This window comes from Lynx rufus, unplaced genomic scaffold, assembly GCF_022079265.1.
Source record: "Lynx rufus isolate CCGP_SWC_20201006 ecotype Redwood Valley unplaced genomic scaffold, mLynRuf1.p SCAF_2, whole genome shotgun sequence".
Taxonomy (NCBI): Eukaryota; Metazoa; Chordata; class Mammalia; order Carnivora; family Felidae; genus Lynx; species Lynx rufus.
The window spans coordinates 35,713,616-35,727,975 of record NW_025814834.1 but is presented as its reverse complement, the minus strand read 5'-3'; the positions used below and the strand labels follow the sequence as shown (position 1 = coordinate 35,727,975).

At 44.2% G+C, this 14,360-nt stretch overlaps 1 long non-coding RNA gene across 1 annotated transcript in view; it reads right to left on the bottom strand.

Annotated features, from left to right (window-relative positions):
• Positions 1-5,911: 5,911 nt before the first annotated feature.
• Positions 5,912-14,360, bottom strand: part of LOC124515671 (uncharacterized) — a 178,688-nt gene continuing 170,239 nt past the window's right edge. Inside the window, exons 3-4 of the long non-coding RNA XR_006962859.1 lie at positions 9,345-9,499; positions 5,912-7,256 (exon numbers count right to left, since the gene is read on the bottom strand). This is a non-coding gene — a long non-coding RNA (uncharacterized LOC124515671). The remainder of the gene's footprint in view (positions 7,257-9,344; positions 9,500-14,360) is intronic.

Genomic DNA, 14,360 nt, shown 5'->3' with positions numbered 1-14,360 from the left:
ATCATCAGAGAATTCACAGTCAGTGGAGGAGAAAAGCAAGCAAACCAGGTGGTGGCAATGTGATGTAATACGCATGACTGCAGAGGTCTGCCCTGGTGCAACAGAACACAGAGGAAGGTTGCCTCATAGCTGGAGGGACAAGAAGAAAGTGACTCAGGAAGTCTTCCAGGAGAAGGTGATATTTAGGCAAAGATTGCTAGTTGCCTACCCAATACCCACTCCCTTCCTTCTTAAACTGATGCCAGTTTTTATTCAGTGTGACAATATGCTGTGCTGAGAGATGACATTTCTCAGTCTCCCTGATGATCATGTGACTAAATTCTGACCAGTGAGATGTAAATGGACATTTTGATCAGTTTATCAGGAAGACTCCTCAAAAGAGAGGACAGCTGGAACTTGCCCTTTTTGCTTTCCCTCTTTTTTTATTCCCATCTGGAATTCAGATGCATTAGCAGGAGCTCTAGCAGCCATATTGTGCCTTTAGGTGAACTCAAGAATAGGATCCAAGGACTAAAGCTTGCAGAGCAGAACAATATAAAGACTCTTGAGTCCCTAATGATCATGGTGCCCACCATAGAGTTCTGGACTACCCACTTCAGGATTATGTAAAAAATATAAACCCATATATCTTAGCTATTATCATTTTGAATTTTCTTAATCCTAACCTATATTGTGCCCACTGAGCTCAGTTTTGAAGGATTCATAGGAGTCAGCAAAGTAGAGAGTTTTCTAGAGAGAGAAAAAACTTTGACAGCACCAGAGGAGCATGAAGGTACATGGAACACAAAGGGACTTGTAGATAGTTCTGCTTGGCTGAAGTTCTAGGAGATGAAGTGAGGGAGTAGGGTAGCTAGTCTCTTTCAGGTTAGCTGCCTCTACTAATACAGATAGTCTTTTTGTCATAAATGTGCAGCCACACTAGAGGATTGCCATTTACTTACCGGCTCCAGAACACAGGTGGGGACCTTGGTTTTAATGAGGTAGACAGAACACCTGTGCAGTAATAGGAGGAGAAGAAGGGGACAGAGTAGATGCCAGTAAAGGTGTGTGCTCAGGACCTGCTGTCTGGGTGGGTGGATGGTATCTGTTTCTGCCGCGAGGAGGAGAGGGTAAGCCTGGAAGAGAAAGGATCTGAGGAAAGTAGAGGAACTGAAACAGTTGCTGCTCATTATGCCTTTGTGTCTTTGTTTACCTAACTTCCCCTAATTAAAATGATTTCATGGTTAAAACAAATTTTTTTAATGATTTCCTGTTTCTTTCTACCTGATCTGGAACTTGTTTGATTCCCTCATCTCCAATCCCCACTGCAGAGACTCCCTGAATGCTGGGACAGGCTTCCCCTTCTCTGAACTCTTGCCTTGCAGCCATCATACACAACGTTGCTTGGTGTTGTGCTTAGCACTGTGCCTTGTGTATAATAGACACTTAATATGAGGTAGCTTTTAGCACTATTTCTATAATACATAGTATGCAGCTAATAATCATTCTTTTTTAAAAAAAATTTTAACATTTATCTATTTTTGAGGGACAGAGCACAAGCGGAGGAGGGGCAGAGAGAGAGAGACACACACAAGATCTGAAACAGGCTCTAGGCTCTGAGCTGTCAGCACAGAGCATGACTCGGGGCTCAAATCCACCAACTGTGAGATCACGACCTGAGCCAAAGTCGGATGCTTAACCGACTGAGCCACCCAGGCGCCCAGTAATCACTCTTGATTATGGTGGATCCAGTCCCCAGGATCCCTGACCCAAGGTATCCATCAACTGGAAACTTCTTTCTATAGCACCCCCCACCCCTTGCTTTCTCAATGACCATATCACCTCTGGATCATGGAAGGAATCCCGCTGCTCATTCTGGTTCTGGGCTAAGAGTCCTAAGGTCTGAGATGCAGAATGGAAGCTCCATTAGAGTAGGGAATGAGTCTGTCTTTAACTTCAGGGCTCATTTGTGTGAGGAACTTATAGGGGGCACTTAATGCATATTGATTTGTTGAATGAATGGAAGGAGGGAAAGAAGGAAGGGAAGTGGGGAGGGAGGAAGAATGGGTCTGAGGCAGCAGGACTTCTCTTTGGCAGGAGTTTCTTTTCCCATTATTTCCACTTGGGTCACTGAAATATACCTGTCCCCTCAAAAATTAGTACTTACACATTTTTCTTGAATCTTTACCTGTGCAACTTAACTCCTCATTTCTTTATTTTTGTTAATTTAGTTTTAACAGAACAGTAATAAAAAAACAAAGGAAGATCTTTGGGAAAAATAGAACTCTTAAAACCTTTCTGAAAAGAGTGCTGAACAGGCCAAGTGTGCGTTCAGCTCCTACCTGTGCTCGGGCAGGGACTAGCTACACAAAAGCAGGGTCTGTGTTCGTGCTCCACAAAGCACCTGATTCATGAGACAGCTTTGCAGGAATTTAATTAGTGAAGGAATGTGCAAAGCTTAAGCACTTCAGATGTCATTAAGCATTGGGGAGGGAAGAGGGAGGGGAGGAAAGCCCAACAGATGTTTGATTCAGCCTCGTTCCTGCGAAACAGATCGTTGCGCACGTCGTTTTTCTATTTGGGTAGCTCTTGGGTAAATCTTGTTAATGATATTTCATTCTTTCTGGAGTCTGGTTTAACATGTATCCAGTTTAAAGCGAATAAACATGCACCTTCTACCTCACGGAGGGAAAGAGACTGGTTTAAAAAAACAAAAACAAAAAAAAAACACCTGGATGTTTCAGGATTGCTTTTGTGAAGCCATTATTTGAACACATCGTGGAGTGACTGCTGATCCGTGAGTTGAATGAACGTGAATCTTTAGTTTCAGAAAGTCAAGTTACGGTCAATCTGTGAAAGGAACTGCATGTTTTGGTTTCAGTGGTTGTACGTGTTTAACAGCACTTTACTCCTTTTAAATCGGATCACCATGCTGTGGGCAAGAGAGTGTTCTGTGAGGTTGTTAGCTATAAGCGGCCAGCCATCAGGGTGGCTCCATCCAGGGCTGGCCTCTGGGCCGAAGGACTGCCAGAGAGGACCTGTGCTGGACTCCAGTTTGCTGCAATGGACAGCATTTGCTGCTTTTCCACCAAAACCGGAACGCCCATTTTACACAAAGGAGCAGGCCACTAGATTTGATGGTGTCATAGAAACAAGAAACGCAAGTCTCGAGGCCATCTGATTTATCTATCTACCAGCTCCTGTTTACAGCCTATTTGTCAGTGTCTATTTCAAGTTCTTTCTGCTGTTAACATCTCAGGATACTCAATTTTGGGTGGTAAAATTAGAAAAGGAAGGAAAAGATGCATACCAACTAGACTTGCTTTGAATTCCATGTGTAGGCTCCACTGACTTCTGAGAAATTCTAAAGAGCTAGTTCCTAAAACTTTTTTTCCCTAGAAATGTTAGCATAATGGTGTTCTGCAACTGATTGCTGCCATGCCGAAATTGCACTCTTTCAAAGCGTAATAGTAACCACTCATGAGATGAAAAAAGAAAATCAGCAGAGCAGACTTCTTGTCCTGGGCTCCTTGATTTCTGGACTTCTGTGCTCCAAACCCATAGAAATTAACACTTAACTATCTGCCACTATTTTCGGGGTCACTTTATACTCTTTTCTAGTTTAACCATTTAGTATTTAGCAGTGTATTGTCATGTGGGGTAATTCATACCAAGAATAGAAAGGTTTTCTAATATTTAGATAGGACACAAAATGTTTGTTTTTAATGTTTCTTTATTTTTGAGAGAGAGAGAGAGACAGAGTGTGAGTGGGAAAGGGGCAGAGAGAGAGGGAAAAATAGAATCCAAAGCAGGTTCCAGGCTCGCAGCTGTCAGCACAGAGCCTGACGTGGGGCTCAGACCCACATGACCTGAGCCAAAGTCGGGTGCTTAACCAACTGAGCCACCCAGGCACCCCTGACACAAAATGTTTTTGACAGTTAGCTCTGTTTCTTCCATAGTCCTTCGCTTCCAACTTTTTTTTTTTATTGTATTGATCATTTTTTAATTTACTCATTCAACCAGCTATTCAACTATTTTGTTGAGGGCTGGGCTGAGGCTAGGTGCACAGGAGAAATCATAAAGAGTTGTCAGGATCAGGGTCACCATGTACTGTCACTGGGTCACTGTCGTGTTGGGTTTGCACTGATGGCAAAGCAGCCATTGGGGCTCTGTAGCAGTCTGAAACACCTCCAACTGAACGGAGGGAGCATTTTCCTAAATCTCACAAAGGCATTTCATGTGTTAGCAGCAAACCAGTCAGGATACATACAACTGTTACTAAGCATAGTTTTTAGGTGATTCTGTTTCATATTTCTACACAAAGAGTTTTTAGCCTTCTCATTTTTATTTTATGCTTGTTTAGTTCCATATCCCGGAAACAAGAGAATACAACTATTATAGAATTTGTAGACAGTTCTGTTAGGTGATTAAGATAGTGCATCAAGGGAAATTATATTTGTTTCACACTGTTCACACTGCATGAAGATGCAAGAGTAACACCTCTCTCCCCCACCTACAGTAAGAATCAGAAAAAGCCAATTGTTAACATTACATGTGCAGTTTGCAGAGTGTTTCAAAAAAAGTAAAGCCAAAGCAGGTTTAAAACACATTATATTTAAAGTCCATAGAGGCAAGTTTAAAACTTTAAAAAGAATGTAGACTTCTGGGATGCCTAGGTGGCTCAGTAGGTTAAGTGTCTGACTCTTGGTTTCAGCTCAGGCCATGATTTCACGGTTCATGGGTTCAATCCCTGCATCTGGCTCCACGCTGACAGCGTGGAACCTGATTAGGATTCTCTCTCTCTCTCTCTCTCTCTCTCTCTCTCTCTCTCTCCCTCTCTCTCCTGTGCTCTCTCTCTCTCAAAATAAATAAATAAACTTTAAAAAAAAAAGGATAGAGACTTTCAAGAATAAAACTCTTGGCAAACTCTCTCAATAGATAGGTTTTTACACCAATATTTCCTAAAACGTTGAAGAAGATTTAAGACAAAGACACCTTCCTGGAGAAAGTTTTAAGTATCAACAAATCAAGGGTTTTGCTTGTCTTTTTTTCCCCTTCAGTTTAAAAAAGATACTTAGCACCAATTTTTGTTTGCTTTTCCACAAATGTTTTCTAGGAGATACTGCAAAACCTCCAGCTCACCAACTACAGTATGTTTTAGGAATGGAACCTTATGGTTAGCAAGGGATTACTGTATTCAAATAGTAAATTCAGAGGGCCTCCCATACCATACTGGGTTTTGACTGTCATTTAGCGCTTCATCTAAATGATTTCAATTGATTGTTGGAATGTTATCTGGGAGGCAAATCCTGTGTCTGCAAGTATGCAAAGAAACATTTAGAATCACTCCACTGAAATAGGTTGGATCAGTTTGAACAACCTTAACCCAGCAGATTGGGAAAATTCCCACAGGTTCCCACAGGTCTGGTCCACCATTACTGCTTACCCCATGACCAAATGGCAAGCTGCCCTCTCAGGAGGACCAACACCAGATGGAGTCCTCACATCCCCTGCCTGTTGCCTCACTGATTTTTCTGTATAAAACTCTCACATCTCCCTAAGCTCTGTGGAATTCTGTTCTTTTTTTTAAGTTTATTTATTTTGAGAGGGGGAGGGTGCGAGTGGGGAAGGGGCAGAGAGAGAGAGAAAGAGAGAGAGAGAGAATCCCAAACAGGCTCCGCACTGTCAATGTCTAATGTGGGGCTTGAACTCATGAACCATGAGATCATGACCTGAGCCAAAGTCAAATGCTTAACTGACTGACCCACCCAGGTGCCCCAGCTCTGTTGAATTCTTTTAAAAAAATTGTTTTTTAATTTATTTTGAGACAGAGAGATCACACAAGAGGGGCAGAGAGAGAGAGGGACAGAGAGAATCACAAGCAGGTTCCATGCTGTCAGATGTGGGGCTCGAACCCACAAACCATTAGATCATGACCTGAGCCTAAATCAAGAGTTGGATGCTTAACCAATAGAGCCACCCAAGAGACCCTTGAATTCCTAATTCATTGCTCACTGACTTTCACTATGACTTGGCAGAGAAACCAGAGTTCAAAACTCCTTGAAGAAAATCATGGTCTCCCTTTCATAATTATAAAAGGCCTTTGTGCTGAGGTGTATTGGGCATCCTTTGGGAGCTTCCATTCAACCTGTTATACTTTAATACTACTGCCTCTGAATAGAGGGTCTAGTTTCTTTTAAACCTATTATTCTCCCTAATGGAAGTTACAAAAGCACTTATCTTGTCCTCCTCTATCTTTTCTAGGTCTGACTCTAGAAATTTATGCACAGAAGCTATAACCACCCTTCCATGAGAGGAGCTGGGGCTTATCTCATTCTCCATTAGGACCGTCAGGGCTGCCCCACCACTGACCAGCATGACCTTCGACCTGGGCAAATGGCCCGCTCCACTCAAGCCTCAGAGGACTGTGCACTTCAGCAAACCTTCCTCAGAGAAGGCCAGTCTCTAATTGAAGGGACCAGCTGGAGTGGTCAGTGCCATCTGAGCAGAGTACCATGAGGTCATCTCCATCTTTCCACACTAGGGTGCTCTCCAAACTTCTACCCCGATCCAAGGTGTGGGATCAACCAGATGCCTTAAAATGTTTTGTGTTTTTTGTCTCTGCAATTGTCCCAGTCTGTGGTCAAAAAGGTTCTGGGAGGGCTACCTGGCCAGCAGATCATAGCCACTGAACTGTAAGGTATTCTTTTCACAGGATCACATAAGACTGGGCCACCAGAATGGTACTGGCTTGCTGATTTGGGGTGACTCTCTCTGATGTTGGCCACAGAACAAAATTAGGGCTTTGAACTCTTGATGGTAGACTGCCCACTCTTTAAACCTGTTATTCTCTCTTGAACTACACTTGTGGGCGCCACTTGGCTCTCGCTTACCTATATATGCTGACCATGGTGCCATCTGGTATATAGCACCCACATAGGGGAGAGGTGGTTCTACTGTCTTTTATTCTCTGCAACCCCCTCTGCTGTGGGCACCCAGGACAGTCCCCCTACCTCTTCTGTGGGCTCTGTGCCACTGGTTGGAAAGGTCCCCAGGTGTGTCTGTTCTTTGGTCCAAGAGCTTTTGAAGCTGTTGCTCCATAGCCCAATAAGCCCTTCTGAGTGGTACACTCTTCTGCCTCCAATGTATGTGATGATGCCTTGATCTTGAGGGCAAGTCTTAGTGAGGGACCAATGTTCCTTAAAGGACTTGGACTGCTCTTCTCATTCAGCCATAGGCTTCTTGCCTCTCTTCCTCTTTGGTGATGGTATCCTGGGCTACATCAAAATCAAAAGAGATACATTCTAGAAATTCAGCAATCATAGCCTAAGAGGAATATCGTACTATGCTTCCATTATAACATTCTAAAAGGAAAATTTTACCTGACCAGAAAATAAATCATTGCTCACATTTTTGCTGCATACTCTGGGTAAGACTTGCATGTTTGGTCATCATCAATGAAGCACAGAAACGACCTTTGAGAGAGCCAGTGAGGCAAGTATGGGGGCAGGCTATATGACATGACATCGTAAGTGACTCTGTGACTGACATTAAATAGTTGGTGGTAGGGAACTTCAGAGGCCAAAGATCTGTATCGTTTTGATACAAACTGGCTCTAAAGAGCTGTATCATTGTGGGTAATAGTGGTATTTCTACCTCTTACTTGTGGTGAAAGATACAAAAACTCACCAGGACCTGCACATTTGACAGTAAAGAACATAATGAGATGGTTCCTGGACTTGAGCAGGAAAAGATGGCGTGTGGATATTATGAAGACTCTTCAGATATACTGACTGGACTGTAAAGAAATACGTAAGTGCCTTTTTTTTATCCATTATTCAAAATCCTCTTCATTAAATTACTATACCCCATACAGGCCCATGGGTTTTGTGATATATTTTTGTAATCAAATTACTTATATAGACAAAGTTCCCAGAAAAAATATTTTTACCTGGGCCCCACATCATCTCAGGGCAGCCAGGCCTCTGCCTCCTGTGGTGGGGGCGGGGCCACAAGCTTGCTTCTAATCCCCTTTGTCGCTCAGTGTGCTGAGTCTTAGGACATCCTGCAGGGCCCCTGGAGATGAGAACTGAGCCCCGGCCCTGCAGAGCAGCGTGCTGCCCTGTGCTCTCTCGTATCGGTGGAGAGTGGCCTGCCACCATACTCACAGGATTGGCTGATGGTCACAACTCATTGTATGGACTTGATCTGGGCTGGGGGGCTTTGAATTATTTGACAACTCATTCAACAAAGACACTTAGTTCTTGCTACGGACCAGGAAATGCGATCAGCACAGGACTTAACAAAGATGAGTAAGGCTTGCTTCACGTCCTCTAGGAGCTCCCAGGATAGTGGGAGACAGATCAATAAGCAGATGGGGCAACAAACCAGAAAGAGCTGTCAATGGACGTGTGGGGAGTACAGATGGAGCGAGGAGGGCTGTGGGTCCTGCACAGAGTGACACCTGAGGAGGCTTCACAGAAGTCTCTTAAACAAGTCTGTTTGGACTAAACTTTGAAAGACGTGTGGGTGGGGTTTGGGGGACCTCCTGGCCAGAGGATGGGATAAGAGGAAGAAAATGGGCCATTAAGCCATCAGGCGTAGGCAAGCAGCCAAACAGGGTGGAGGGAAGCTGTAAGTAGGTTCTGTGTGGCTGGCGTGCAGGGAGGGGCTCAGTAAGGACATAACTGGAGAGGCACAAAGGGCCAAGATTGAGGGCACTTAATATACCACACAGAGGTATCTGGGCTTTACACCATGGACAGTGGAGAATGACTGATTGAACTGAGTTTCAGAGGCACAGATGGTATTTTGTTTTAGAAATCTGTCTGGAAGAGGTACAGATTATGGTTTGGGGAGAAACTGAGGGCAGGGGAGAATTAGGAGGATGCCATGGTGTGCGGTTCAGGAGAGACAGAGAGGCTAAACCTGCAGCTGCTGGGGAGGGCAGGCAGGCCAGTGGCTGGGAACCCCACACCCATTTGGATGACTTGTGTGGTGGCAAGTATTAGGACAGCATATGTTACAAATGATTCTGCTGCAAGAAAACCTGACTGACAGTGGGTTCTTTTTCTCCCCAACAAGTGCAGACCTGGAGGACAGTTGGCATTGGTGGAGAGGCTGAGCACTTTCAGGGCTGGTGTTTTTGCCCTGGGTATCACGTAAGCATTCAAGCAGCAAGAAAGGAGAAGGGGTCGCATGGGCAGTGACTGCCCCAGTTTCTTCCCATCCCAGCTGCCAGCTGCCTTCCCCCCTTCGCCAAGAGATGCAAGGCAGCAGGAAGCAGCCTCTGTAATATGGGGTGGCACGGGGAAGAGGTAAAGCAGGTCACCCCCGTCCGTGCCTCTTGCCCAGGTCAAACTCACCCCAGGCTTTGCTGATATCCTGTTGGCCCCGTGCTCCGATTTGCTCCCCATAGAAGCTGAAATAGGAAGATGGAGGGGCGTGATGAGAGGTCTCATCCCCAGTTCAAGCAACAGAAGCTATAAGCAAGGAGGCTGAGCTGGCTTCCTCGTGGGGCCTGCATGAGGAGACCAAAATGACAGCATATTAATAATATCCACAATTGATCAAGCAATTTTCATTGGCCATGTCAGGCACCACTGAGTGGCTTATCTTTTTCCTCAGCTAATCTCATATTTGATATAGATATTACCATCCCATGTTTAATAAAAAAAATTGAGGCTCGCGGTGCTTCCCTTGCCCAAGGCAACACCCAAATCTAGACAACCCACCTGAATTTCCATATGTGGTCAGCTCCTTGGCAACAAGGGTACAACCTTGACCAGGGGAGGACCAGGGCTCAAAATTTATCATGAACTGTGGCTTCAAAGTTGGGGGAAATGCTACTGACCAGGCCAAGATCCTTCCTGATGAATAACTTTCCTTTTAGCTCACAGCCCAACATCTGTATGTAGGAAGCCCTCTGTGTAGTTTAAGGGCAGAATGTTTTTCCCTTTTCCTTTACCTGCATCATGTGACTGATTACCCGAACTGCGTCCTGACCATTGGCTCCTTGGCCAGACTTGCACTAAGAGCGGTCCAGCCCCTGGGACGAAGTCTTGAACAACTCTTCCTTGGCTCCCACATCCATTGTCAGCTACCAGAGAATTGTTCTTGTTTGCTTTTTTGTTAAAGTCATCGCATTAACATTCACTCCCAACACTACCTCTATAACATTTCGATATGCTTAAAACCAGTAGAAATGTCGATAATAATTATAGGAAGGCTGGAATAATGAGTTCTTCTTGAAAGAAAACTATAAAAAGGGAGGCAAGAGATTTTTGCTCTCATTTTGGTAGGTCCTGAGTACTTTGGCAGACTGTTTGGTGGGATTAAATACAGCAAAGGTGGAGTACCGTGGCTTTGGAAGGAAAAGAAGGTGAGTGAGGCAGGGTCTCTTCCCTGGCAAAGCTGAAGAGCTCGTTTACACCAGCAACTGTGTCTCCTGGGTTCTGACTGGAATCATCCCAGGCACCCAGGCATTGCTCAAATTGTACGCTGAATAATTGCCCTTAAAAAATAGCAGCTGAATGTCTTTTCAAAGGAGATTATGGAATCTGTTCTGGCCCTCTTTAAATAAAGGACATTTGCTTATCTCCAGAATTGTTTTATTGGCTCTTCTGGAGGTGGGCATGTGATTTAGTGACCTTGTAAATTCCTCTGCAGCCCCTGGATTCCATAGTTCTGTTTCCTCCATAGCGGGTGAAAAGCAGCTGTAGCAAACCTCTTTGCCTTCTTTCTACTTTTCTATGCTGTCATCCTCCTCAGCTTTAGAGTGTATTGGTTCCCATGGAAACGGCAATGTCCTTGCTGTGGACCGAACTTAATCACAGCCGAAAGGGTGAAATAAAGTACATTTTTATCTTGGATTGAAATTTGTATCATGATTCATGCAATGGAAGACAGAAAGAAGAAGAAGGAAAACAGAAGGAAAGAAGGATAAGGGGAGGGGGGAGGAAAGAAGGAGGAAGAAGGGAGACGGTGGGGGTTGAAAATGATTCTGTGTGCATCTGCCTGAAAAAAAACTGTTGGAGCGGAGGCTGGCTGTTGAAAGGTACTGTGTCGTTTACTACGTGCCAGGCTGGGACTGTCCCAGCTCTTGCAAAGGCTCTGTAGGACCAGAGCTGCGGCTGGCCCTGCAGGCTGCTAGGCCTGATGTGATCTGAGAGACACCTGTCCCAGAGTCTTTCCCCAAATGGCTGCTGTACCTGGACTTCCACCAAGAGAGGTTAAGCTCCTTAGGAACATTTTTCGGTCATGACACAGGTCCCACTAAATGAGGGAAAAATTTAAGCCGTGATCAACTCATGTTTTTAGATGATATTTTGCTAGATCCCTTTCAAGCCCTAGCTATTATAATAGTTGAGGCACTGACGCTTAGTAAACAATAAAAGTCACAAGTCTCCAGAGAGACTCCCAACCTGTTCTTGCAGGTCCTCCGTCCTGCTGACCTTGTCACCTACTTCCTGCCATTTGAGTGCCGACCCTATACATCCACCTGGGAGCAGGCCCAGGTTTGTGGATTTTGAGAGCTTATAGGATTTTGCACCCTCTTTAAGAAAAAGGATGCATTATTACAAATAAAAAGTTAGGCACAAGGTCTTGAAAAGGGCCCATGCAAATGAAGAGTTTAATCTTCATTAGCTTCATGGTAATTCATCTCTGCATCTATTATCCAAATTAATCTTTAAAACAACACCATGAAGTACATAATTATCTCCTTTAACAGGTAAGAAAACTGAGGGTCTATGAGAGTCATCAAACTTTACTAAAAATTTACAAAAAATTTACTAAATTCATGGACACTGTTGTGATTCCTTGGGATTGGTAATTGGAATAGATCATCTAGGGGTGTCTCCACTAGTTTTTTGTTTTGTTGCATGAGCATCAGTTGTAACATGTTGAATCAATCTCACTTTTCCAAAATGTGACTTTCATTTCCCCTCTAAATCCAAGCCAGCTGATGGAATTGGATTTCAGCTGTGGTTGGAGGACTGAGATGGTATCGTGTATCCCACTTGCAAATAATCGATCGGCTTCCTGCAATGCATTGCGTGCTCTCGCCACAGAACAGACACGGAAACTGAGACTGTCAATTGGATGGCTAGTTAATATCCACAGGAAATGTGTGTCTGGTGTTCTGGGACTGGAAATCAGGGCCCACCTGCAAAGCAACTGGATAGAGCAGTTTCTGGACGCCTCCTGTTTGCAATGAGTTACAGGAATCCTCTCAGATTGACAATGGAACCAGCCTTCCTTTTCTTTCTTTTATTAGTATTAGCAGTATTGTCTAATCTTCCATTTAAATCCAATCAACTTAAAATAGGTACATGCACAAATATCCTCACTTGCAGGTGTGAGGTGTAGCTTCCTTGGTACTGTCTTCAAAATGGCAGAAACTCAGGTCAGAAGAGCTGAATGCTCTCCCACCTCATCCTCCCCAGAAAACCATAGTGAGCACATCGGAGGAGGGTAATTTAGCAGCATGTCTTCCAGAAGACCAGCTGCCACCCAAGAGAGAGCATGGGTGGTGAGAGGCAGGGCAGGGAGCCATCCAGGACAAAGTCACAGAGAATAGGATGGGAAGAGGAGATGCCCTCCCCCAACGAGGGAGCCTGGGTGTGAGAGAGAGTTGGGACCTCTGACCTGAATCTGGATTTACATATTGTGGGAAGTATTTGCATCTGAGGCACAAACCTCCAATCCAAATCTTTCTCAAGGGCTTTTGTATACAAAGTGCCGTTCTTGGACCCATAAGATAGCACAAGTTTATTTTGAAATTGCCAAGTGCCGGGTACTAAACTAGATATTTTTATATCCATGATTAAATTTAATTACCATCTAATTTATTCCCACAACACCATGAAGAAGGAGCAGTGGTAAGTAACCCCTTTTTACAGATAAGAAAACTGAGGTCACCAAGCTAGTCAGTGGTACAGAGTTCATATCTAGTTCTATTTGACTCTAGAATAGTGCTCCAGACCTTGGTGGCATTTGTGGAGGGCTAACCATGTACCAATCCCCGCGTTTGCAATTTACAGTCTGTCTCTCTCTCTCTCTCTCTCTCTTTTTAATGTTTATTTACTTTTGAGAGAGAGAGTGTGTGTGTGTGATCAGGGGAGGGGCAGAGAGACATGGAGACACAGAATCCGAAGCAGGCTCCAGGCTCTGAGCTGTCAGCACAGAGCCTGATTTGGGGTTCGAACCTACGAACCGTGAGATCATGACTTGAGCCAAAGTCAGATGCTCATCAGACTGAGGCACCCAGGTGCCCCGTTACACACTGATCTGTAGGGTATTTTATTCCTGTCTTCAATTACTTATAATTTAGTCTAGAGACAGGAGTGAGGTAAGTGGGAAAGAGATATGTATTTTTAAAACTCTAATACAAATCAGTAAAATAATAAGTGCAAAAGAAAGATGAAGAGTTTAACCAAGTCCATGGTTCTGGATTGTATTTATAAGGATAGTTTGCATTTTCAACCCATTAAGTTGAAGAAACAGGGGATTCCTCATGGAAGCATCCATAATGAACAAAGGCAGGGGCATATTTAGGAGACGGAATGTGTAGGGACTATGGTTTGACTGAAGCATAGGTTATGTGTAAAGGATACTTGGCTGGGGAGGTGGGTTGGTAATGACCACCAGGTTGAAAATCCTCAATCTGGCAGACAGAGGGAGAAAGATGATCAGGTTGGAGCTAAACTTTAAAAAAAGAAGTTGCCACAGCATTTGTAGACCGGACCAGTGCGGTAGTTTGAACAAGCGTAGCAAAGGTCTGAACTTGAACTTGGGTGGGAATAGGGAGGAGGTAAGGGAGGGTCATGCAAAAGGCATGTCTGAAACATTGGATCTTGCATTCTTACCTATGGGGAAAAGACTCACACCAGAACCCTATTCACTCTGCCACGAGTCTTTAATTGTGCCAGGATCCCCATGGAGAGCCAGAAAGTGTCTCTGGGGGAGATTGTTTCTTCAAAGACATTGACTCCCTGGAGCGCCTGAAGCCTGCACAATACCACAGGGTGGCCCATCTGCTGTATTCACTATACACTGTTTTTCCCGCATCTGTGAGCCTGGAAGCTCAAGGTAGGGAAGAGAATGGGAGAGCAAAGAGCTTAAGAAATGGTTAGTGGGGCTGGCAGAAATGTTGGCTGTCATAGGACACAAAATCTATATTTTGTAAGCATAATTGTTTTACAGATTTCTATATTTTCTTTGTTGTTTTCCTGTTCATTCTCCTTTTGTGTTTTCTGTGGTGGTGCTTTCTCAAATGAAGTTCCTACTGATAATACCGCCTGTTTCAGCTACACTGGAAGGAAATAAGAAAGAAAAAGGGATTCTTTTGCACTTGGATCTGTATGTTAAAGGTGCAAGAG